Source organism: Cheilinus undulatus, linkage group 23 (genome assembly GCF_018320785.1).
Source record: "Cheilinus undulatus linkage group 23, ASM1832078v1, whole genome shotgun sequence".
Classification (NCBI taxonomy): Eukaryota; Metazoa; Chordata; class Actinopteri; order Labriformes; family Labridae; genus Cheilinus; species Cheilinus undulatus.
The window spans coordinates 2,499,546-2,522,900 of NC_054887.1; the positions used below are offsets into that span (position 1 = coordinate 2,499,546).

At 41.3% G+C, this 23,355-nt stretch overlaps 6 non-coding genes across 6 annotated transcripts; 3 read left to right on the top strand and 3 right to left on the bottom strand.

The window, feature by feature from the left end:
- Positions 1 to 3,597: 3,597 nt before the first annotated feature.
- trnan-guu lies at positions 3,598 to 3,671 on the bottom strand. The gene has a single exon. It is a non-coding gene; the product is annotated as a tRNA-Asn (tRNA).
- Positions 3,672 to 4,575: 904 nt separating this feature from the next.
- On the top strand, positions 4,576 to 4,649 carry trnan-guu. Its single transcript has one exon. It is a non-coding gene; the product is annotated as a tRNA-Asn (tRNA).
- Positions 4,650 to 4,927: 278 nt separating this feature from the next.
- Positions 4,928 to 5,001, top strand: trnat-agu. The gene has a single exon. It is a non-coding gene; the product is annotated as a tRNA-Thr (tRNA).
- Positions 5,002 to 5,175: 174 nt separating this feature from the next.
- trnan-guu lies at positions 5,176 to 5,249 on the top strand. The gene has a single exon. It is a non-coding gene; the product is annotated as a tRNA-Asn (tRNA).
- Positions 5,250 to 21,181: 15,932 nt separating this feature from the next.
- Positions 21,182 to 21,254, bottom strand: trnak-cuu. The gene has a single exon. It is a non-coding gene; the product is annotated as a tRNA-Lys (tRNA).
- Positions 21,255 to 21,640: 386 nt separating this feature from the next.
- Positions 21,641 to 21,713, bottom strand: trnak-cuu. The gene has a single exon. It is a non-coding gene; the product is annotated as a tRNA-Lys (tRNA).
- Positions 21,714 to 23,355: the final 1,642 nt, after the last annotated feature.

Consider the following 23,355-nt stretch of genomic DNA (forward strand, 5'->3'; position numbering starts at 1 on the left):
ACTGAAGCCATAAGACCGACGATTGACGGACCATGGGACGTCCGTCCCTCTGCAGCGTCGTGTGAAGCGACAGCAGTTTGTGATGATGATGCCCTGATCATCAATCAGCTGATCATCAATCAGCTGTCAGGAGGCATAAACAGCTGATTGTGTCTCCATAAATTTGTTCTCATTTATTCTATTAAAATATCTACACTGACAGTGTTTGGTCTCAGTGTGGATCAGAAAACACCTGCATGAAGAGAAACCTGCAGTAAACATCAGAAGTTTTAAAGGCTCAATAACTGATGGGCTGGGATTTAAAAAAGTGTTTGAAATAAGAATTTACAGTGAAATATTGAGAATATATTTAATAAAATCAATCATAAAGAGTGAATCAGTATGAAGTTTAATATTTGATTAGTTTCTGATTCACCCTCAAACATCAAGCATGTTAAAGCTCATAAAATCAACAGAATCAGATATAAATCTTCCATTTCCCACCGAACACCAACATTATTGAGAGGTTTTTTTCTACATTGGGTCCATCATAGCCTTAATTTAGACAAAAGATGGTCGTAGAAAATTATTAAATTATTCTGTCAATCTGATTTAGTCCAAATTTAGCTCAATAACAGCCGTTTAAAATATGACCATACAGAGGCGTCTTTTCAACGACCTGAAAATGACATCTTTTCACCTTTCACTTTTCTTTTAAATCTAGACATTATTTAGACAGAGTGGAGACGTTTTTAACGTCTTTTCAACTATTTTGTGATATCAAAAACATGTGGACTCTTTCTACCATCAAGTGCTATATTACGAAATTATTAATTATCTCCACCAAGGAGGTTATGTGATCAGGTGGGTTTGTTTGTTTGTTTGTTTGTTTGTTTGCAACATAACTCAAAAACTCATGGACTGATTTTCAGGAAATTTTCAGGAAATGTCAGAAATGACAAAAGGAAGAAGTGATTACATTTTGAGACTGATCCAGATCAGTGTCTGGATCCAGGAATTTTTTTAAAGGATTCTGTACTATTGGCATACATACAGCTAATGGCAGAGGTCTGAGCTGTTACCACTTTACACCAGGAGATGGCGGACATGAGTAGCTTATTCAAAGTTTTGGAGTTTATAGAGTTTGGAAGATGCATGTCCGGTTGAGGAAACGAGTCGGAGCGTAACAGAGAGAAAGACAAAGAATTGTAGTGAGAATGCTCACAATGCTGGGAGGAATAGAGGAATATTCACCCTCTGTCATGACTTCCAGTCGTCCAGTGAGACCATGGGTGCTTCCGCCATGACAGTCCACACGTAGCGAAGCCAATGCTTTACCTGATTGTGCCTCCACTCTACCAGGGAGGGACGTCGGCAAATTAGATTTTGGGAGTGATCCGGATCACCGTCTGGATCCAGGAATGTTTTTAAAGGACTCTTCACTATTGGGAGATAGGGCTGATGGCGGAGATCTGCGGTCTCTGAGTGCTTTTCTAGTTATCATAATTATTCAGTGTGATGGCTAATGATCAAACCTGACGCTCACTATCAGACTGATGGAAACTTTTAACCCTGCGATGATTTTAACGTGTTTCTTCCTGACAGACAGACTGCTGCTGTCTGACTTTAATTCTCTTCATGATCTAACAAACAGAAATAACTACTAAATAGACTATACCACCCAGAAAAAATAGTTGTACAAAAAACATTTCCACTCTGTCTAAACAACGTCTAGATTAAATAGAAAAGTGAAAGGCAGTGATTTTCAGGTCGTTGAAAAGACGTCTCTGTAAAGACGTCACTGTAATATGGTCATATTTTTAACGACTGTTATTGAGCTAAATTTGGACTAAATCAGACGGACAAAACATGGCTCAATTTCCTACGACTATCTTTTGACTAAATCAAGGTTATGATGGACCGAATGTTGAAAAAAAACCCCTCTAAATGTTGTGGGTGTTTGGTGGGAAAGGGAAGATTTATATCTGGATCTTTAGATTTTATGAGCTTTAACATGTTTTATGTTTGAGGGTGAATCAGAAAACATCAAATATTAAACTCCATATTGATTCACTCTTTATGATTGATTTTATTAAATATATTCTCTATATATTTTACTGTAAATTCTTATTTCAAACACTGTTTTAAATCCCAGCCCATCAGTTATTGAGCCTTTAAAACTTCTGATGTTTATATTCTGTTTAGAGTCCGTTGAGTTCGTTTATCATCTGTTATAAACTCTGTTTCTCCTCCATTATTTATCTCTGCTGCTGCTGTGAAGTTTCACTGACATCCACTGTGTAGCAGCGTCCAATCAGAGAGTGATATCCATTAAGGGGGCGTGTCTTTGTGTAAACAGATTTCCGGGAAGCCTGGTCTCATGTGTCTCTGCTCATCGGTCTTCAAATCTCAGTCCTCCATCTTATGGCTTGGGTCTTGAAACTGCGTAAGGTCTTTGAAGGTCTTCAAGATGGCGGATTGGAAACTGCTTCTGGTTCTGTTTCACTAATGTATGGCTTAGGTCTTTGGCGTGTGTCTTTTCCTTGAGTCTTAGTCCCGCCCACCAGAGACTCATGGTGAGACGGGAGGACTGAAGCCATAAGACCGACGATTGACGGACCATGGGATGTATTTCCCTCTACAGTGTCACGTGAATTGATGATGATCCCCTCATCATCAGTCAGCTGTCAGGAGGCATAAACAGCTGATTGTGTCTCCATAAATTTGTTCTCATTTATTCTAATAAAATATCTACACTGACAGTGTTTGGTCTCAGTGTGGATCAGAAAACACCTGCATGAAGAGAAACCTGCAGTAAACATCAGAAGTTTTAAAGGCTCAATAACTGATGGGCTGGGATTTAAAAAAGTGTTTGAAATAAGAATTTACAGTGAAATATTGAGAATATATTTAATAAAATCAATAATGTAGAAAAAAACCTTTCAATGATGTCGGTGTTTGGTGGGAAAGGGAAGATTTATATCTGATTCTGTTGATTTTATGAGCTTTAACATGTTTGATGTTTGAAGGTGAATCAGAAACTAATCAAATATTAAACTCCATACTGATTCACTCTTTATGATTGATTTTATTAAATATATTCTCAATATTTCACTGTAAATGCTTATTTCAAACACTTTTTTAAATCCCAGCCCATCAGTTATTGAGCCTTTAAAACTTCTGATGTTTACTGCAGGTTTCTCTTCATGCAGGTGTTTTCTGATCCACACTGAGACCAAACACTGTCAGTGTAGATATTTTATTAGAATAAATGAGAACAAATTTATGGAGACACAATCAGCTGTTTATGCCTCCTGACAGCTGATTGACGATCAGCTGATTGATGATCAGCTGATTGATGATCAGGGCACTGTCATCACAAACTGACACCGCTTCACGTGATGCTGCAGAGGGAGGGACGTCCCATGGACCGTCAATCATCGGTCTCATGGCTTCAGTCCTCCCATTGATTCCTCCAGTCTCACCTTGAGTCTCTGGTGGGCGGGACTAAGACTCACAGAAAAGACTCACTACATACATTAGTGAAAGTGAGACGCAGCCTGTGAGTCAAAGAAGAAGTCCTCCCGACTCCTGGAGGACCCAAGAATAGGTACTTCTCGTCCCTGGGTGGGCTCGAACCACCATCCTCTCGGTTAACAGCCGAGCGCGCTGGCCGATTGCGCCACAGAGACACTCACTATGGCATCTCAGTGGCTGGAAACATCTTTAATTTTGTCCTTAAACTCTGCATGCTTTGTTATCAGATGACGCTTTAGCTTGGTGGGCTTCATGGCTTCCCATGAAGACACACGGCACATTTTGGTCTGCTGTTGATGCTCTCAATAAAACGGAAGTGGAGATGGCTGTCATCATATTTCCTCAGTTTTGCTGGTTTGGGCCTAGCATCACTTGATGAAGTGGACAAGCTGAAGTATTTACCCATTGTTGCTAGCTGGGCCTGCACACCAAATGTGTCCTAAGTTGGTCAAAGTGCCTGTCTAGTGAACAGGAGATCCTAGTTTCAAATCCCAGCGGTGCCTAGTCTGCATCTCCTGCAGTGGCAGGAGTTTTCCTGAGAGCAGAAAGCAGTATCTCTTCAAGCAAAAACCCAATGGATATGGACAGAGGTTTCCCGCTCACCTCTGGTTCTTTTGAGATTTGATGCCCAGATGAAGCCTTTACTCCGAGGCGTGCTCTTCCTAGGGGCGCTGTGGTTTAGCTGGTCAAAGTGCCTGTCTTCTAAACAGGTGAACTGGGCTCAAATCCCTGCATTGCCTTCACACCTTCACTTACCTCTGATAGCTTGTATTTTCATCAGTCGAGGTAACAGTACCTGTGATGACTTGTTTTCTAATGGCAAAATTGCTGTACAAGGCTGACAGTTTGAAAAGCAACGGTGCTTTGTCCAGATCCTGCAGAATAGTCATTTGCCTTCCAGGTAGGTGTGACAAGCTCGTCTCCTCTCTGCCTCAGTGGGATTGGAGGGGACACTTTGATTTGATCAACAACAGTGGAGTTTTCATGCATCATGCCTTGGAGATTTGGCTCATGGTACACAGCCTGAGGTGGCACTGAGATGCCATAGTGAGTGTGTGTGTCTCTGTGGCGCAATCGGCCAGCGCGCTCGGCTGTTAACCGAGAGGATGGTGGTTCGAGCCCACCCAGGGACGAGAAGTACTATTTCTGGGTCCTCCAGGAGGAGGACTCAAAGACTCACATATGCTTTTTTTAATCAGCATCAGTGTTATGTCGGACCTCTTCCTTGACTCACAGTCTCACATGGGCTATCTTGACCTTGGTGCTGCAACTTGCCAAACAAGACTTGACAGCAGGTACGTAGGTCCACTGTGGGCATGATGTGTCCCTTAGCTGATGCTCCCCAAGATGTCCACAGGCTGATTTGATTCAATGACAGGCTCTGTGTCTCTGAGAGTCACAGCCAATTCATGGCGCCGTGGCTTAGTTGGTCAAAGTGCCTGTCTAGTAAACAGGAGATCCTGGGTTCAAATCCCAGCGGTGCCTGGTCTGTGTTTTCCTGAGAGCAGAAAGCAGTATCTCTTCAAGCAAAGACCCAATGAATATGGACAGAGGTTGATCAACAACGCTGGAGTTTTCATGCATCAAAATTTTGGAGATTTGGCTCATGGTACACAGCCTGAGGTGGCAGACCACTGAGATGCCATAGTGAGTGTGTGTGTCTCTGTGGCGCAATCGGCCAGCGCGCTCAGCTGTTAACCGAGAGGATGGTGGTTCGAGCCCACCCAGGGACGAGAAGTACCTATTCCTGGGTCCTCCAGGAGGAGGACTTCGTCCTTGACTCAAAGAGTCACTTATGCTTTTTTTAATCAGCATGAGTGTTATGTAGGGGTCCTTGTCAAATTTTCTGCCCTGTAAGGGGTCCCTAGCCCCCAAAAGTTTGAGAACTGCTGGGCTAAAGAAAAACAAAGACAATGAAATGTGAAATACACATTCAAATGAATGTTGGTTGTGTTTGTTGGATTGTTGGATTTTGCCTACGTGTTTGTCTCTGCTCATCTCTGGTCTCCACAAGCCATTAATGTTCCAGTTACAATTCTCCATGTGGGAAAAATGAAGCGCTCAAGAGTCCAGAAATCTCTGCACTGACCTCCTCACCACATGGCTGTTATGGTTCAGTTCATCTGAACCAGTGTTACTCAACCCTGCTCAACTAAAGAGCCCCAGAATAAAATAAAAAAGAAAAACCTTTGCAAGAGCCACAATCTAAGTGGTGAAACGTGGCAAAAATGGGTTAAAGAGGCAATAAAACAAAATTAAAGTGGTGAAATGGTCAAAAATCGGTAAAGAATTGGCAAAAAAATGGAGGAAAGTTTGCAAAAATGGAGAGAAAAAGTGGCAAAAATTGATTAAAAAATCAATTACAGGGGACAAATGGTCAAAGCCACAGTAAAATGTGGCAAAAAAAATGAGTAACTAAAATGGGCAAAAGTGGCAAAATGGGAAAAGGCAGCTTAAATGTGCTAGACGGGGCAAAAAAGGGAAAAGGGGGAAAATTGAAAACAGCAAAAAACAAGATAAATGTGGCAAAAGCTGGTGAAAAATGATACAGGTGGCAAAATTGGTCAAAAATGTAAAAAATCTGGCAAAAAATGAGTGACAAGAGACTAAAATGGTCAAAAACTGGCCAAAAAGTGGCAAAAAATGGGAGAAAAAGTGGCAAAATTGATAAAAAATGAGTTACAGGTAGAAAAACTGGCCAAAAAACTGTAAAAATATGGCAAAAAATGAGCACAATGAGACAAAAATGGACAAAAGTGGCAAAAATGGGGAAAAAGTGCGAGTGTATAAGTGTTGGAAATGAACTGATTAATGTGACTTGCAGTGGATAATTTCTGAGGTCAAAGTTTCCCTTTCTATGGTTTTCGGGGGGATATCACTGAAGTGAGAAGGCACAATGTCCCATCATGAGGTTGTGAACTAAGGCGAATCATCATTCTTCTGCAAAGACAGGCTGACAGACACTGAAGTTTGAGTGCATTAAACCCCATAGATAAACAAAGATAAACGGTACTTGGATGTATAAAAGTTCTAAGTTTTATCCAGTGCAGGATCACAGCTGTGGGCCCAAAATAAAAACATTAATCCATCAGTTTAACCAACAGCTAACTGAGCAGAGGTCTTAGCTGAGGCTCCCATTAGTTCCTTTCAATGATTCCACTAATCAGTTGGCAGGGTTGAGTTGGTAAAATGGAGCAGGAATAAGAGGAATCTATCCACCCCCCCGTTAATGACCAGTCCTGAGCGCTAACCGCTCCGTCTTTATCGTCACAGACTCACTTAGGCTTAGGCCACCGGGGTCGGCTGCTATTTTAGCCAGCGCAGCAGCTTGGTGGCCTGACTCTGATAGAGCTGCTACACACTTCTGCACACACACACGTGCACGCACACCCAAATGTATGAGGGTTAAGACACTGGAATTGCAGTTTTTAAATTGATGTGGGCCTGAAATGCTACATTTTCCTGCTCGAAGCTGTTCTCGTCCAATCACCCCGAAAAACAGCCGACACAGCATCGAAGGGATGAGAGCAACTTTTACTGTAGGCGCTGTGAAAGACTGTTACTCCTCCCACTGAAGGAATACGCTGAGCGGCAAAACTGCAGAAGATTCCCTCATTAGAGAAGTCATTTAAATCTGGTAGGATTGATCTAGACTCAGCTCTCTTTGATTCATCCTGGCATGTTCTAAGTTCAAACGCTTGCAGCTCAGGAAAAGGAGGCTCTCTCTCTTGATTTGGTTTGTAGGTGGTTTCTTCTTGGCGCTGAGCTGGAGTTTCAGTGTACCTTTGTGAACTTTGCTCACAGATGGACTCTGGTAAGGTTTCTAAGCCCACACAGTGATGTCTACAACAGATCTAAGAGCCTGATGCAAGAAAGGATTCTGACCGTGTAATCCATCCTAGAATGGATTAGTTTACTTTTATTCTTGAATAAAACCATCTCAGAAATCAGAAAATCATGTTAAAGTTCATTTTCTCCCTGATTTTCATCAGAAAGTTTGATTTTCATAGATTCATCTCATACTGTTTTTTCATCATTTATGAATTTATTGAACTTGTTGTTAAACAACTGTATTATTTATTTGAGAGGAGGTTGGGAGGAGTATAGCGTTCTCCTGTGTGTTTTTATGCTTTTGTTAAATCCTGGCTAATTCCCACATGGAGAAAATAATCATGAAATATATCAAAGAAAAAATGATTTAGAGGACTTAATCAATAGTTATCGACCTGATTCAGATTTCTGATATTAAAGTTTATTTATCTGTAATGCTCTATTATGATTAAGGTGTCCATCTTATTTAGCCGCATCTGAACAGTCAGTGGCATTTACACTATATTGCCAAAAGTATTCACTCACCCATCCAAATAATGTGAATCAGGTGTTCCAGTCGCTTCCATGTCCACAGGTGTATAAAATCATCACCTAGGCATGCAGACTGTTTCTACAAACATTAGTGAAAGAATGGCTCGCTCTCAGGAGCTCAGTAAATTCCAGCGTGGTACTGTGATAGGATGCCACCTGTGCAACAAGTCCAGTGGTGAAATTTCCTGGCTCCTAAATATTCCACAGTCAACTGTCAGTGGTATTATAACAAAGTGGAAGCGGCTAGGAACGACAGCAACTTAGCTACCAAGTGGTAGGCCATGTGAAAAAAAAAAATCCCTTATAAATATCACAAAATGTCCTCAAATATTCTCCAAACATTTGCTAGCTTTTCTGAAAAAGTCTAACAATTTACATTAAATGTTCACAAAAAGTTCCCTGAAAATTCTTTAAGATTTCTAAGCAAGTTGAATCAACTTTCTAATAATATTCACAAAAATGTACCATTAAGTTCCATGGATGTTAGGGAGGATGTCCAAAAATATTCCCGCCAAAAATCCAAACAAAGTCCAATCAAATTCCCAAAGATATACAAATAATTTCTTTAAAGTACCCAATAGTATCATATGCAAAATTATCATTATTATTATTATTATTATGTTAATTTAATAATGATATTAATATTAATATTAATAATAATAATAACCTACAAATATTCAAATATATTCAAAAAATATTTAAGAAAATTCCTGAAAATTTCAAGCAAATAATATAAACTTTTAAATTCTAATCACAAAAATATACCATTAAATTCCATGGAAAATTAGGGGAAATATCCAGAAATATTCCTTCCCAATATCCAAACAAAGTCCAAGCAAATTCAAAAAAGATTTACAAATAATTTCTTGAAAGTACCAAAAGAATTTAAAGCATACCGCCCAGTGCATTATTATTATTATTGTATTATTATTATTATTATTATTGTATTATTATTATCATTATTATTATTATTATTATTATTATATTATTATTATTGTATTATTATTATTATTATTATTATTATTATTATTATTGTAATTGATATTAATAATAATAATAATAATAATGATAATAGCCTACAAATATTCAAAAATATTCCAAAAATATTTGAGAAATTTCCTGAAAATGTATGCACATTCTGTACCATTATCTCTTTCTACTAGCAGAAGTCATCACTATGTAGTGGTCAAATGTACAAATGCCCTCATACGTGCACGAGGATCTCAGGAGGATATAAAAATGTTTTAAATTCTGCCTGGCTCAGGTTTTCAGGGTTTCTGGACCTGGACCTGTCCCTGTTCAGTTCCACAAGGAGCATTTGTGCATTAACCTTGCAAAGCAGATGGATACACCCGTTTCCGTGTCTCTCACTGGCGAATCCATCTCGCAAAGCTCCCATCTGAGCCATTTGGGCCCGGTTAGAAAGTGACAGGACCAATCAGTGATGAGAGGCAGGACTTTCAGGTGCAGCAGAGTCGTGACGTAGCAGCAGCAAGAGCTGGTGCAGTTATGGAGGAAGAGATTAGCGTGGGTGCTGCTAAAGCGCCAGTTTGATCAGAACTTGACGCCGTTTCTTTGTTAAAAGAAGAACAAAGAACAGCAGTGAGTTGTTTTCTTTTCAAAAACGACAAAAGTCGAGTACTGACATGTATACAGTCGCCATGTTTTGCGTTATTCCTCAGTAGCTGCGCAGCCCGATAGCGGCTACGTCACGTGTTTTGTTGCTCTGATTGGCCCGTAGAGATGTGACAGACAGAACGTTCATCCAATCCAAGTTGTTTTCAAAGCTTCTGCCTTTTCTCAGATGTTTCCTATTGAAGCTTTCCCAGATGGATGTATGAAACAAATCCATCTGGCATGTCCGGTTATTTGTGCATAGCTTTACACGTAGAGTACAAAGCAGCTATATAATGAGTAGAAACTTCTCAAAGTGACACTGGTACGCTTCTGAAATAATTAAAACAAGAAAATTGGATTGAAACATCACAGGTGTGTTTAGTTTTGTCCACATAGGTCTATGGTATAGACCCCTTAATACCCCTTATAGACCCCCACAGCACAGAAGGTCCCGGTCCCTGCAGGTCCCAGTCCCAGCCCATAACTGCTGGTTAAACGAAGTACAGCTCATACATACGTCTGTCTGTTGTGTGTAAATGTGTACAGCAAACGTGCCTGTGGCTCCGAGGTCAGAGAGAACATGAGATTAGTGATTAAAGAGTGACACACAGACCTCAGTCCCCCTGTGTGTCAAAGCTGGAGGTTGGATATCTGTATCTGCAGTGGCACAGAGCATCCCTCACACACCCGTGAGTGATAGCCACATTATACAGTGCAGAAAATCCTGTTCCAGCTTTATCAATATCCGGCCCTGCAGCCAAAAAACCCACCACAGCCAAGAGAAAAATATGACTGTGTGCAGGAGACAGAATATTCATCATTGCTGGGGAGGTACGCTTGGCTCTAGGGAAACTGCAGGTTGTTTGTTCAAGGCAGACAATGTTGTGTTTGTTTATTGTTGAGGTTTCTGGCCAGCTGGCTTCTTCTTCACTGCCACAGGACAGGAATAATAGGCAGCCTGGCAGTTGGGGGAAAATGAACTACTCTTTTCCTCTGCTTCCCTGCCCATATATGGATTTGTTTAAGTCCAGGTTCTCTTTTTTCAGCAACACCATGCTAAATGCTTCTACACACACATCCACAGAAAGAGCTGACAGCGCTAGCATTGCTCCTCTTTAATGTCATAGGGAGGTTTCTTTTGCCTTTCTCACCTCGATAGGAGCTGCTGAGACAAACAGCTGTGTGTGTGTGTATCTGTCAGGACTGTGTTTAAGCTGGAGAGTGTTCCCCTCCATGGTTGTTCCCCGCATAACGAGCGTTAAAGGGCAGGTTTGGTGTTATGAAGGCAGGGACAGAGAGATCATTCACAAAGAGGATCTCCATCTCCTTATGCATCTTGTTCTCTGCCCTAACATTGTTGATAAATTTCTACCAGATGCATGATGGGAAATAAAATCAAAATGGAATGGTGTTGTAGTTAGGGACCCAGGGTTGCTAACAAATCATCTTTAGATGTGAGAGGGTGTAGATGTTAGTCTTCTAAAGGGAACATATGCAAAAATCACTTTTTCAGGCTTTTCTTACATAAATATGACCCCCTGACCTGTCCACAATCCCCTCAAGAAGCAGAAAAATCCATTCTGTCCCCCTCTCTTTCTCCACCTTTCAGAAAATGCGTGCCGAAACAAGCCGTTCTCAGGGTTTCCCCTCATGATGTCATGTGCTTTCTCATAAACTGACATTGGCCGTATCAGACATGAGGTACACCCATTCACACACATTTTCATACATTTACTCATGAGGGATATTATCTGCAGATTAGAGGAAGCACAGGCACAGACGGAGCTGCTTCATTACTGGTGGCATTTAGCAGTAGGACCCTTGCACTCTTTCCAAGACAAATGCCAGGCTTCATCACGATTATATAGTGACATCTATGGAAAGGTTAATACAGTCTTTAAGGAGAAGCACAGCTGCTCTGGAGGGCTTTGGTTTCCCTCTGTTGGTCCACAGAGTGTTAAAGGTATGTGCACGGGCAGTTTTACTAATACCTGTTAGTGCTTGTTTGGATATCTGGACTAATGTTGTGTTGCAGCATCTGCTCTGTGTGTGGATGAGAGCTTTTCTGAGAAAAAGGGGAAACAATGATTTTATGTGCTTGTGGATTATAAAGGAACTTTCTCAAAGGAAAAGAGATGAAACGTAGAAGAAAGGCAATAGTGTAGTTTAATTGGATTATATCTCCTAAGCTTAGAAAGGGAAACAGGATGCCAACATGTGGGTAGCTCTGAAAAATCTAAATTTAGTTTGTGGAAATAGATTTTTCTTCACTGAGAGCTTTTTACATTGAGAGTTTTACATAGAAAGTTAAACTGGGTTCATCAGTGATTTGTCCTTTAATATAAAGGAGCTGAAACAGTCGTGCTGTTGTTGCCAGAGTAATATACAGTGTCTCAAAAAAGAATTAACCCCCTTAGATGTTTAGACCATTCATTTATTTAAAAAAAACAATAATAGTCAATATGATTTGGCTTTAAAAAAAAAAAATCCCTAAGGTAAGAGTGAAAACAGCTTTTTACAAAGTAAAAGTAAATTAAATAAAAATCTATAATGTCAAATAAGTGAGTGCATAAAAATTCACCCCCTTCAAGTCAGTATTTAGTAGATTTAGTAGATCAGGGGTGAGCTTGGCCCCAGGGGCCACAGAGGGCCTTTATAATCTCTCATCCCCAAGGTAATACCAAATACATAGAAGTTGGACTTTAAGATGCAGGACAAAATCATGAGAACAGAAACATTTCTTCTTATACACTTTTCCTACTGGTAAATGGTCAAATAATTTATTTATTATTTTAAATTATTTAATCATACAATTTGATATATCTCTTTTTAATTTTCATTCTACTGTTTTAATTTAATTTAATTTAATTTAATTTAATTTAATTTAATTTAATTTAATTGTATCCAGTTTAAACAATGTTTTTTTATGATTGTTTTGAATAAAAAGAAATTAATTAACTTTTTTACTATACTGTATGAATTTTTTTATTGTATTTATTCAAATTCTATTTATCTTTACTAATTGATTTTTAATTTTTTTCTTCTAATCTTTAATTTTTTTTTCTTGCTTTTCTTTTTTCTTTATGGTAGATTTTATTGGCTGCAATTGTTTCCATACAATTTTCCATATTCATCACTAAATGCACTCAAAGAAGAATAAATGTGCAAGCAGGCCCACCCACAGATTTGGCTGGACCCCTGATAAACCCAGAGAATGGACCCCTGATAAACCCAGAGAATGGACCCTGATAAACCTAGAAAATGGACCCTGATAAACCCAGAGAATGGACCCCTGATAAACCCAGAGAATGGACCCTGATAAACCCAGAGAGAGGACCCCTGATAAACCTAGAGAATGGACCCTGATAAACCCAGAGAATGGACCCTGATAAACCCAGAGCATGGGCCCTGATAAACCCACAGAATGGACCCTGATAAACCCAGAGAATGGACCCTGATAAACCCAGAGAATGGACCCTGATAAACCCAGAGAATGGACCCTGATAAACCCAGAGAATGGACCCTGATAAACCCAGAGAATGGACCCTGATAAACCCATAGACTGGACCCTGATAAACCCAGAGAATGGACCCTGATAAACTCAGAGAATGGACCCCTGATAAACTCAGAGAATGGACCCTGATAAACCCATAGACTGGACCCTGATAAACCCAGAGAATGGACCCTGATAAACCCATAGACTGGACCCTGATAAACCCAGAGAATGGACCCTGATAAACCCAGAGACTGGACCCTGATAAACCCAGAGAATGGACCCTGATAAACCCAGAGAATGGACCCTGATAAACTCAGAGAATGGACCCTGATAAACCCAGAGAATGGACCCCTGATAAACCCAGAGAATGGACCCTGATAAACCCAGAGAGAGGACCCCTGATAAACCTAGAGAATGGACCCCTGATAAACCCAGAGAATGGACCCTGATAAACCTAGAAAATGGACCCTGATAAACCCAGAGAATGGACCCCTGATAAACCCAGAGAATGGACCCTGATAAACCTAGAAAATGGACCCTGATAAACCCAGAGAATGGACCCTGATAAACCCAGAGAATGGACCCTGATAAACCCAGAGAATGGACCCCTGATAAACCCAGAGAATGGACCCTGATAAACCTAGAAAATGGACCTTGATAAACCCACAGAATGGACCCTGATAAACCTAGAGAATGGACCCTGATAAACCCAGAGGATGGACCCTGATAAACCCAGAGAGAGGACCCCTGATAAACCCAGAGAATGGACCCTGATAAACCCAGAGTATGGACCCTGATAAACCCAGAGAATGGACCCTGATAAACCCAGAGCATGGACCCTGATAAACCCACAGAATGGACCCTGATAAACCCAGAGAATGGACCCTGATAAACCCAGAGAATGGACCCTGATAAACCCAGAGAATGGACCCTGATAAACCCAGAGCATGGACCCTGATAAACCCACAGAATGGACCCTGATAAACCCAGAGAATGGACCCTGATAAACCCAGAAAATGGACCCTGATAAACCCAGAGAATGGACCCTGATAAACCCAGAGAATGGACCCTGATAAACCCATAGACTGGACCCTGATAAACCCAGAGAATGGACCCTGATAAACTCAGAGAATGGACCCCTGATAAACTCAGAGAATGGACCCTGATAAACCCAGAGAATGGACCCTGATAAACCCAGAGAATGGACCCTGATAAACCCAGAAAATGGACCCCTGATAAACTCAGAGCATGGACCCTGATAAACCCAGAGCATGGACCCTGATAAACCCAGAGAATGGACCCTGATAAACCCAGAGAATGGACCCTGATAAACCCAGAGAATGGACCCTGATAAACCCAGAGCATGGACCCTGATAAACCCAGAGAATGGACCCTGATAAACCCAGAGAATGGACCCTGATAAACCCAGAGCATGGACCCTGATAAACCCAGAGCATGGACCCTGATAAACCTAGAGAATGGACCCTGATAAACCCAGAGCATGGACCCTGATAAACCCAGAGAATGGGTCCTCCCCAGTTGTGATTTATTGATGATATTAGTACAGTGCTGAAAGCCTCAAATAGTTCAATGCCTTGGACAAGGTATGAAAACACAAGATATTTCACGAAAGCCTAAGCCTGATCATCATACTGTGAAGAAATTTGTGGCTGATTCAGAGCACAGACAGGTTCCTGCAGACACAATGAGAAAGGTTTCTGCCAGACAAATTCATCAGATTAAGAGAGCAGATGCTAAAATGTCATTACAAAGCAGCAAACAGGTATTTGTAGCTGCTGGTGTCTCTGGAGTCCCACCAACCTCAAGGTGTAGGATCCTCCAGAGGCTTGCAGTCATGTATAAACCTACTATTCAGCCCCCCCTAACCAATGCTCACAAGCAGAAACGGTTGCAGGGGGCCCAGAAATACATGAAGACTCATTTTCAAACAGTCTTGTTTACTGATGAGTGCTGTGCAACTCTGGATGGTCCAGATGGAGGAGTAGTGGATGGTTGGTGGATGGCCACCATGTCCCAACAAGGCTGTGATGTCAGCAAGGAGGGGGGCGGAGTCATGTTTTGGGCAGGAATCATGGAGAGAGAACTGGTAGGCCCCTTTAGGGTCCCTGAAGGTGTGAAAATGACCTCGGCAAAGTATATAGAGTTTCTGACTGACCACTTTCTTCCATGGTACAAAAAGAAGAACCGCGCCTTCTGTAGCAAAATGATCTTCATGCATGACAATGCACCATCTCATGCTGCAAAGAATCCCTCTGTTATTGGCTGCTATGGGCATAAAAGGAGAGAAACTCACAGTGTGGCCCCCATCCTCTCCTGACCTTTATGTTGCGTGGAAAATTTTTTCTTGCATGAACAACTCCCCTGTTACAGCGTCCTGGATGGAGTCATGCCTAACTTGATTGTGCTGATGGGTCAGAAGATGTTAAGGTTGCATGATTCTGCTGTGATGTTTGAACATTCAGGCTCTTAATCATGAGTCCTCAGGCAAGACCCCTGTATACAGAAATAACCATCCGCCTCTTCATGCCTTCTGTTGACTCTTATGTTGACAGTCACACAAGCACGGGTGTTGTAACACACAGATGCAAATACATGAGTGGATAAACATAGGCAGACATCCACTCACACCCTGGCTCATCGCTCTCTAAATGATTTATCAGCTTTGATTTGGGAGAAACGATTCTCTGCAATAAAACAGACAGAGAAAATGATTTTTTTATTCATCTCAGGACAAAGCAGGCCGTGGCCCTTCCCTTCATGGTAGACAGATTGTATAAACACTGCCAATGGGTTTGGAGTTTTCCCATTACCCCCTCACACCCTCTCATCATCTCAAGTCTGGATTCAGCATGCTTGGACAGACGGTCCATCTAATGAAAGCTTGCAAATTCATCATGTGACGCCTTGAAGAACCTCACTGAGAATCTCTCTGTAGCCGTCGTCTCTTTAATCAATTTACAGGTCATAAGCTCAGGGCTTAGCTCGATGATTATTGTTATGGCGAGGCGGGCGTGCTTGTCGCTCGCTTGTCTAACCTCGCTAACACCTCCAGAGCAGGCTGCCAGATTGAACGATAAAGTCGTCTCTGCAAACCCATCCTGATTTAGTGCCCCTCATAAAATTGATACTTATTTTTCTCCTCACTGGCACTCGGTGAAGTGCAAAATCATAAACTGCTCCTCCTCTCTTTTTTCCCCTAGTTTCTCGTTTGAAGATTTAAAGCTGCAGGTCACAGGGTTCACTGAGCAGGGCTCTCTCAATGTCAGTGATCATCAAGCGACTGCCTCTGAAGTCTGGAATTCTATTTGGCTGCTGGGGTTGACTGGCAATCCAGGTCTGAGTCACTGCCAGCCCTGAAAAGAGAAGAATGAAAGATCCACGCCGTGGTTTCTCTGAGTGCTTTGAACAATTTTCATTTTTATGAGACTTGAGTGGATATTTGGGGCCTCATGACCCCACCTTCAGATCTCTTTTCTCTCCGTCCCCTAGTCACTCAGCTGCTAACACAGAGAAGATGGGCTTTTTGCTGCATTGTTATCATATTGCTCCTAGTAAGCTGGTTATATGAGCTTCAGCACCAGGGTGGGTCAAGAGCTTTCACGCCTCTCCCATGAGTTTGACAGAAAGACACAAAGGACTGCACAATAGTGGTCAATGTAGCTAAACACATAGGCTTTCCTCAAACAGGTCCTCAAGAAAGCATGCTGTTTTTTATCCAAGGGGTTCATACGTGTCAACAGAGGGTCACTGTCATGCAAGAATGCCTCTTTGACACAATTGGTTAATATACTATAAAACTATGACATATTTAAGGGTTAAAATGTGCAATGTGCAATAGATAAGAAGATTATTGTGCAAACTCACCACTGTGATTATTTACGCACTTTTCATTCCTCCTTTTTAAATTGTTTTGGCTGTGTTCCTGTATATGGCATTTTGGTATGACTGCAAGTTTATTTGATCTTGTTATTTCCAGCTCAGCTCCAACAGTGGGTCTAAAATACACAGTTAACAAGCAAGAGTTACACTCAAGATGTAAAGCACAGAAAATGCACCTTTGAAACCATTCAAACTGCAGTTTTTAATCTCACTACCATTAAAGCATAATACAAGTGTTTCATTATATCTGGGTGTAAACCTGGCTTTTGCTTTGGAATTGAACATTTTAACTACTCTCCACCAGAGGGCGTCACTTTGACCATATTTGACATATAGAGAAAAAATTTCAAAAAAAGCAACAACAACAAAAAAAGGAATGCATGAAAATCAGTGTTGCTGATCACTGACATATTCCAGGCTGTAATAATAAAGCACAAAAAATACTTTGCATGTAGTATATTAAATATAAAAAAATAATATAACTGGCTTTCAAAAGGTTAAAATCTTTAAAAAAAATAAGATTCAAATAATTAGGTCACTTGTAGATGGAAAATATCAGCTCAATGAGAGAATAAGATAGTAGTCTAGAATATTTTTTATAGCTACCTGATGAAAAGTGCATTTTTGCACTTAGCAGAGTGAGTAGTTGTATTTGACATTGCACAAAAAATAGTTATTCCCATCAGCCTCAATTCTCATAACTATTAGAGCATAGTTCTAATTTTATTGACCAAACCTCCCAATGATAACTATTTACCCACAGCAGAGTTTCAGAACATTTTATAGGTTGTAAAGAACTGAAAATGGTCATCTGTTGAATCTGCAGCATTAGGAGGTCATATTTACTGAAATCAAAGCTATTTCAATCAAAAACATCTCAACAGGCCAAGTTCCATGTTAACATGGGAGCCCTTCTCTGATATCTCCTTCACTATTCTTGCATCTATTGAACTTGTGAGTTTTTGGAGAGTTTCTACTTGAATTTCTTTGCAGGATGTCAGAATATCCTCCCAGAGCTGCTGTTTTGATGTGAAGTGCCTCCCACCCTCATAGATCTTTAGTTTGAGGATGCTCCAAAGGTTCTCAGTAGGGTTGAGGTCAGGGGAGGATGGGGGCCACACCATGAGTTTCTCTCCTTTTATGCCCATAGCAGCCAATGACACAGAGGGATTCTTTGCAGCATGAGATGGTGCATTGTCATGCACGAAGATCATTTTGCTACAGAAGGCACGGTTCTTCTTTTTGTACCATGGAAGAAAGTGGTCAGTCAGAAACTCTATATACTTTGCCGAGGTCATTTTCACACCTTCAGGGACCCTAAAGGGGCCTACCAGCTCTCTCCTCATGAATCTGCCCCAGAACATGACTCCACCCCCTCCTTGCTGACATCACAGCCTTGTTGGGACATGGTGGCCATCCACCAACCATCCACTACTCCTCCATCTGGACCATCCAGGGTTGCATGGCACTCATCAGTCAACAAGACTGTTTGAAAATGAGTCTTCATGTATTTCTGGGCCCACTGCAACCGTTTCTGCTTGTGAGCATTGGTTAGGGGGGGCTGAATAGTAGGTTTATGCACGACTGCAAGCCTCTGGAGGATCCTACACCTTGAGGTTGGTGGGACTCCAGAGACACCAGCAGCTTCAAATACCTGTTTGCTGCTTTGCAATGACATTTTAGCAGCTGCTCTCTTAATCTGATGAATTTGGCTGAAACCTGTGGCCTGCTTAATAATGTGGAACGTCCTTCTTAAGTAGTTTTTCTTTAATTGGGCTCACCTGGAAACTAATGATCACAGGTGTCTGAGATTGATTTCAGTGATCCAGAGAGCCCTGAGACACAACACCATCCCTGAGTTTAACTGAAAAACCAAAAATTAAATGTTTATGACACTAAAATCCAATTTTCATAATAACTTGGATCATGGTGTAATGAAACACATGAAAAATACTTTGCATGTGGCATACTGAAAAAAAAAACATTTTTCTGTTTTTTTTTCATTGAATACCATGATGGCATCATGACAAAAAAAAAAAAAACTGGCATTCAAAGGGATAAACTCTGTTCAAATTAATGAATATTTGGTATCAATAATTAGTCCAGTTGTAGGTAAAAGACCTTATCAGCCAAACATGAATCTGCAGACCTGTGACAGAGGAGAGAAACAATCGCTCTTTGCTGGTTTATCAACGAGGTACATCATGTTTTCTCTGTCTCCTTTTTCAAACATCTGGATCAGACCCAGTCTGGATTCAGACAGGTCTGACTGGCTTAAAGCTTTCTATGGTGAAAGTGAAGGTGCATTATCAGAGCCAGGCCCTCCGCTCCCAGTATGAAGAATCCTCACTGTGGGAGTCCCTCGCTACTTGTCACAAGGAAAAACAATGATCAGTGCCATCTGTGATCGATCAATATACAGTGTATTTCACTAATGACTGATTTAATTTTGAAACATCTGTTTTGTTCTAAAGTGGCTCATGCTGAGTGTCTACTGGATACACAGCGCATTGCTGCAGATTAAAAGTTTATTTAAGGCAACAGTTACGACTGACTGAGGTAGAAAGAAGTAAGATAGGGCTAGAGCAGGGCTGCTCAACCTTTCAAACCCCCAAAATAAAGGTGTCAGACACCGAGGACCCCCACTGTACCTGAGGGTGGCTGAACACAGTCATGCACAGTCAAGAATAGTCATGTGGAGACAAAGCTACCCATTAGGGGGGAAAAATAGACCAGCAAAACTGGGGGCCAGCAAAATAATGGTCCATTGTAAAGTTAAGCTGTGGTATTTTATATTTTACCTGAATCATAACCACTCTTATCAAAGAAACACATATCTTTTTAATTCATTTGCACAGTAAGTAGCCCTCTTAAAAAAATGTAATCCTTTAGTTCAAAACAGAATTAAAATACTTTAAAAATAGCTAAAATGGGTTAATAATTGCAAAAATGTTGAGAAAGGTGGTCAAACTGGAGTTTAAAAGTAGCAGAAATGGGTTAGAAGTCCCAAAAATTGGATAAAAGTGGCAAAAAGGGGCATATTAAGTGGTAAAAGGGGATTAAGTAAGTGGCTGAAATGGTATTGAAGTAGCAAAAATAGGTGGAAATTTGGTGAAATGGGACACAAAAATTGATACAAACTAGCAAAAAAAGGTTAGCTGAGGCAGAAATAGGTGGAAATGGGTTAAACTGGCAAAAATGGGCATATTGAATTGTTAAATGTGACGTAAAGGATTTAACAGTGGCAATAATGGGACAGCGTAGCCAACAATAGGCGGAGAGTGGCAAGATTTGGTTTAGAAGTGACAAAAACAGGCAGAAAAAATAGTGGTGAAAAAGGATTAAAACTGACAAAAATGGGGTTTAAGTGGCAAAAATGTGTTAAAACTGGCAAAATACCAATAGGGTCCTGACCCCAAGGTTGAGAACCACTGGGCTCGAGAAATGACACTGGTTCTAATACCTGCTTTCCTTTGGTGTTAAATTGCACCCCTTAGTCAGCGCTGGCCTTTGTGGATTTGGCACTATCTTGTAATGATGCTGTTTTGCGTGTCAGAGGAGAAATATTGTGCTGAATTTTGAATACCCCTCCCTGATGCTTGCCAAAAGTATTCACTCACCCATCCAATAATGTAAATCAGGTTTTCCAATCACTTCCATGTCCACAGGTGTATAAAATCATCACCTAGGCATGCAGACTGTTTCTACAAACATCTGTGAAAGAATGGCTCGCTCTCAGGAGCTCAGTGAATTCCAGCATGGTACTGTGATAGGATGCCACCTGTGCAACAAGTCCAGTGGTGAAATTTCCTGGCTCCTAAATATTCCACAGTCAACTGTCAGTGGTATTATAACAAAGTGGAAGCCATTGGGAACGACAGCAACTCAGCCACCAAGTGGTAGGCCACGTAAAATGACGGAGCGGGGTCGGCGGATGCTGAGGTGCATAGTGCACAGAGGTTGCCAACTTTCTGCAGAGTCAATGGCTACAGACCTCCAAACTTCATGTGGCCTTCAGATTAGCTCAAGAACAGTGGTAGAGGGCTTCATGGAATGGGTTTCCATGGCCGAGCAGCTGCATCCAAGCCATACATCACCAAGTGCAATGCAAAACATTAGATGCAGTGGTGTAAAACACACCTCCACCGGACTCTAGAGCAGTGGAGACGCGTTCATTCATTCCTTGTCACTTTCTTGCATCACAATGAGGGAGGGATTGTTCCACATATAATATGTACATGCTTCATGTGGAGGCCTCCAATCATTGTGAATGCCAAAGCATAAACACGACGCCCAATGTGGGGCTTGAACCCACGACCCTGAGATTAAGAGTCTCATGCTCTACCGACTGAGCTAACCGGGCCATGGTTGAGATGCAGAAACATCCGATTAAGAAAACGGTGCTTAGACAAAGCAAACCTGTGCAGGGTCCTCTGGATATACAGTGTCCTGTCAGATTGCTGGAGTGCTTAGGGAGTTGGACAATTATGTTCAACTAACTGAACAGAGGTGGCTATGGTTTTCCTGACAAAATCAACAGACTTTTCCAGCATTTGGATGGTGGATCATTTTTAAGTTAATTTTGGTCTAGGATCCTCAACAGCAACAGGACTGCTGGTTCACAACATCTGGGTATGTTTTTAGTCACTTTTTTGTGTTGCGATGGGGCCAGGGATGGTTGCACAGCATATACGTACATGCTTCATGTGGAGGCCTCTAGACATTGTGAATGCCAAAGCATAAACACAACGCCCAATGTGGGGCTCGAACCCACGACCCTGAGATTAAGAGTCTCATGCTCTACCGACTGAGCTAACCGGGCTGTGGTTGAGCACAGAAACGTCTGACTTTGAAAACAGTGCTTCTACAATGCAATGCTGTACAGAGTTCTCTGGATATACAGTGTCCTGTCAGATTGCTGGAGTGCTTTGGGAGCTGGACAATTATGTTCTTCCACTTTAGTTGGAAGCGTTCACTGGACTGACGAAATGCGTTGCTCCATCTGGCAATCTGATGGATGAATCTGGGTTTGGCGGTTGCCAGGAGAACGGTACTTGTCTGACTGCATTGTGCCAAGTGCAAAGTTTGGTGGAGGGGGGATTATGGTGTGGGCTTGTTTTTCAGGAGCTGGGCTTGGCCCCTTAGTTCCAGTGAAAGGAACTCTGAATGCTTCAGTGTACCAAGAGATTTTGGACAATTCCATGATCCCAACAGTTTGGGGATGGCCCCTTCCTGTTCCAACATGACTGTGCACCAGTGCACAAAGCAAGGTCCATAAAGACATGGATGAGAGAGTTTGGTGTGGATCAACTTGACTGGCCTACACAGAGTCCTGACCTCAACCCCATAGAACACCTTTGGGATGAATTAGAACGGAGACTGAGAGCCAGACCTTCTGGTCCAACATCAGTGTGTGAGCTCACAAATGCACTTCTGGAAGAATGGTCAAAAATTCCCATAAACACACTCCTAAACCTTGTGGAAAGCCTTCCCAGAAGAGTTGAAGCTGTTTTAGCTGCAAAGGGTGGACCGACGTCATATTAAACCCTATGGATTAAGAATGGGATGTCACTGAAGTTCATATGTGAGTCAAGGCAGCTGAGTGAATACTTTTGACAATATAGTGTATGTTACGAGATCAGGCTGCCCCTAAGAGTTTAAGCCTGCCACCAGCATTATTTTCTTCTATTGTTAAAAGCTATTCTTTTTTTTTTCACAATGCACAGTGAAGACAGTCAGAAGCCTCAGCCCTGTAAAACTACCAGTGAACTGCAAATTGTTAAAGTCTATCTAGGAGCACCAAATTCTGAGACGTTAAATATCTTAAATGAATGAAAATCTGTCAGGCATTTTTTCCCCATCATATATTACCCTAGCTGCCTGGTAGAATTAAGATAATACTATATAATAATACTGGTCCTGAGAAGCTGAGAGGTAGATTTAAGGCATAGGAGGAAGAAACAGTGTGTAGGAGATGAAAACTATCAGGAAGTATAGAACAGCTGGCATTATTGTCTCTCGTTATTTTACTAAGCCTGCAGGCATACAGTGTTCTCATCATGCCTCGACTGTACTCAAAGCATGACATGCAACACTTGTGAGATACTGCATGTGAAATACGTAGAATAGATCCACAGATAGTATATGCTCTTCTGAACATCTTACACTAATGTAACCATCAGCCAGGAGACATGAAATGCTCAAAAACAAACAGGGTAATTCCAACTCTGCAGAGGGCTGATCGAGATCCCAGCACACCAAACCTAAACGAACACTTTGAAACATGATTTGCTTTTGACATGATGAGAGTGCCAAGCAATTACAAACAACATTAAAAATGTAATGAACCATATTTGCTTCTGGGCCAGAAGAGAGTTAGAGATGGATGGAAGGAGGTAGAGAGAGAGGAGGAGGAGGAGTGAGATCCATTAAAGAAGAGTGTTTTATAGTGTGAACTGATACCG